The following is a 3,144-nucleotide window of genomic DNA, read 5'->3' as shown; positions in this document are numbered from 1 at the left end:
TTCCTATTCCACTGATTGACGTTCCCTTCCACAGAATCGGGGTCGACCTGGTGGGACCCTGGAGCCCTCAGCCCGAGGACACAAGTACATTTTAGTCCTCGTGGATGCCATCGCACGGGAATTACTAGGGGTATTCGCGTGGGGATCCCCAAAGAAGTCTTGACAGACCAGGGGACCCCTTCACCTCGGAAACGTTCAAGGAGACTGCCAGATTACTGAAAATAAAGCATTTAAAGACCTCGGTGTATCATCCTCAAACCGACGGATTAGTAGAGAGGTTTAATCAAACTCTCAAGCAAATGCTGCGTAAGGTGGTCAGCGAGGATGGAAGGAACTGGGATCAGCTCCTCCCCCTCGTCCTTTTTCCTATCGGAAGTCCCACAAGCCTCCACGGGGTTCTCCCCTTTGAACTACTATACGGGCGACAACCTCGGGGCATATTAGATATTTTGAAAGAAGGCTGGGAAGAAGAGGCTCTTCCCTCCACAAACATACTGGAATATATCGCGCAGTTACGCGATAGATTTGGAAAATTCGCCTGTCCTTAAAAGTCACATGGAGGAGGCTCAAGCAGCACAGGCCGGTACTACAACTCTTGGGAGTTCCGCCCGGAGATCGGGTCATGGTCCTAGTGCCTACCTCCCACTCTAAATTGCTTGCCCACTGGCAGGGCCCCTACGAAGTTAAGGAGAGGAAGGGACTGGTCGACTATTTGGTGAGTCAACCCAATCGGATCATGTGAACCTGCTGAAACCGAGGACAGGGACCCCGATCCCTCCTCCGGCCAACTCTTCGCTCACACACGACCTTAACTTCGCACGGACTTAAGTCCCAGACAGCGGCAGGAGCTGGAAACAGTTATCCGGACCGTTGGGAGGTAGTCAGTGAGAACCCGGAAGGACCTCTCTGATTGAGCACAACATCGTGACAGAGCCGGGGTTGTTGTCCGAGAACGCCCGTATGTGCTGGAGCTAGGTGTGATTGAGGAAAGTTATAGTCCCTGGTCCAGCCCCATTGTGCTCGTCGGTAAGCCTGACGGAAGTTGGAGGTTCTGCAATGACTTCCGTCGGCTTAATCAAGTCTCCCAATTTGATGCTTATCCAATGCCACGCGTGGGCGACCTCCTCGAGAGGCTTGGACAGGCTCAATACCTGACCACACTTGACATGACGAAAGGGTACTGGCAGGTTCCTTTAACGGACTCCGAAGGAAAAACGCGTTTAGTACCCCTAGCGGACACTGGCAGTATCGTGTCCTTCCATTTGGGTTACACGGGCTCCAGCAACCTTTCAGCTGGTGGACAAAGTGCTTGCCTCATAACTGTGCTGGATGGTGGTCATCTATTCCAGCACATGGAAGGAACACCTGCATGTCCAAGGGGACACTTGGTGAGGCGGGCTGTTAATCCCAAGAAATGCTTCTTGGATTAAGCGAGGCTGTACCTGGTGGGTCGGGTACCGTAAGGCCACAGTGCTCCAAAATTGATGCCATTCTGAAATGGCCCGTGTCCAAGCCTTTCTTAGCGGGTACTACCGTTTGTTGAGGAGCTGGATTTAACAAAGAAGAGGGCCCGAACATTGTGGTATGGACTGAAAAACAGGCTTTGGTGACTTAAAGCAGGCCCTCACAATGGCACCTAACTTTTCTTTGCCTTTCATCCTCCAGGCGGACGCCGGACACAGGCCTGGGCGCCGTGCTGAGCCAAAGCGTCGATGGTGTGGAGCACCCCATCATGTTCCTGAGCAAACTGTTGGACCGGAGACCAGGTATGCTGCGGTGGAGAGGGAGGCTCTGGCTTAAATGGGCGATATCAGCTAGGTACTACCTGTTGGGCGGAAATTGTCACGGACCATGCACCCTACAGTGGATGGCCCTCCACAAGTCTCCGCGTCACCCGGTGGTTTCTTGATGCAGCCGTACAAGTTTTCTGTGTGATGCTCTTTCGGGTTCATTTTTCACACAGATGGGAGGCAGCTAAAGGGCTAGTGAAGGCAGTTAGGCACGGGTGTGGCAGAGTGCACTGACTCTTTTCTCCCTTGCCTGTAGACCATCCCGGGGATTTCACCTGCTGACATCATCAGAGCTCCAAAGCTCCAGTCAGATCTTGAACTAGTTGTAAAGGCCCAAAATACCACAATATACGAACCGAAAATATATAAAATACAACGACCATTCCTTTGAATAGGAAGCTAGAAGTGATAAAGGTAAAATGCCTTATTAAATATTATTTATTGAATACCAATGTCTTATTAGGATTCATTTTAATAACTAATGTTGTTATTAAACTAACTAGCCGTGTTACCTTTCAAAGACAGTTAACAGAATACAATTTAAAATATTGAATATCTCTTACCGTATGTTTACCTTCAGTACCTTGCCTTGGTATCCTCATGCGTCCGGACCCCTCTTGATTGCCGCTCCCTCCGTCAAGTGCATTCTCGTAAAGCCTGCTTCTCTGACTCAGCTGTTTTAAAGCACCTTGCTCACCTCTTTTCTGCTTTTAAATTTCTCATCTTTGAGAAAGACTCTCAGCGTGCCTCCTACACGTTCAATTCTCCTCACATGTCTCACGCTCACACTTCCTCTTTTCATTGTGTCACTAAAGCCAAAAATGACCAATCAGATTTCCCTGGGGGACCGCACACACACAGAAACCTTAAAATTTTATTGTATGGTCGATTCTGTGAATTTTAACGTAGCTTAGTGTTATTTAAACAAAAATATTGTGACCAGGAAACACTTAAAGTGTTTTCTCTTTAAATTGCTTATAATTATGTTATAAAGTTCACTTTATGAAGGGGTTTTCAAGAAATAAAACTGCATTTATCTAGCACTTTTTAAGACTGTCAAAGTGTTTTAAATAGAGAGAGGGAGCCACTTCAACCACCACCAATGTGCAACATCAGTCTAAATGATGCAATGGCAGCCATTTTTTGCGCCAGTATGCTCACCGCACATTAGCTGTAGGGTGGTGAAGAGATGAGAGAGATAATTAACCAGTTAGAGACAAGGGAATAATTATGGTCCAGAAAAATCAGGCCGTGACAGGCAATTTAGCCATGATAGTAGACACCCTATTCTTTGAGAAAGACATCCAGGGATCTTTTATGACCACAGAGAGTCAGGACCTCGGTTTTACATCTC

Source organism: Polypterus senegalus, chromosome 17, assembly GCF_016835505.1.
Source record: "Polypterus senegalus isolate Bchr_013 chromosome 17, ASM1683550v1, whole genome shotgun sequence".
NCBI classification, from domain to species: Eukaryota; Metazoa; Chordata; class Cladistia; order Polypteriformes; family Polypteridae; genus Polypterus; species Polypterus senegalus.
Note: the sequence above shows the minus strand (reverse complement) of the source record.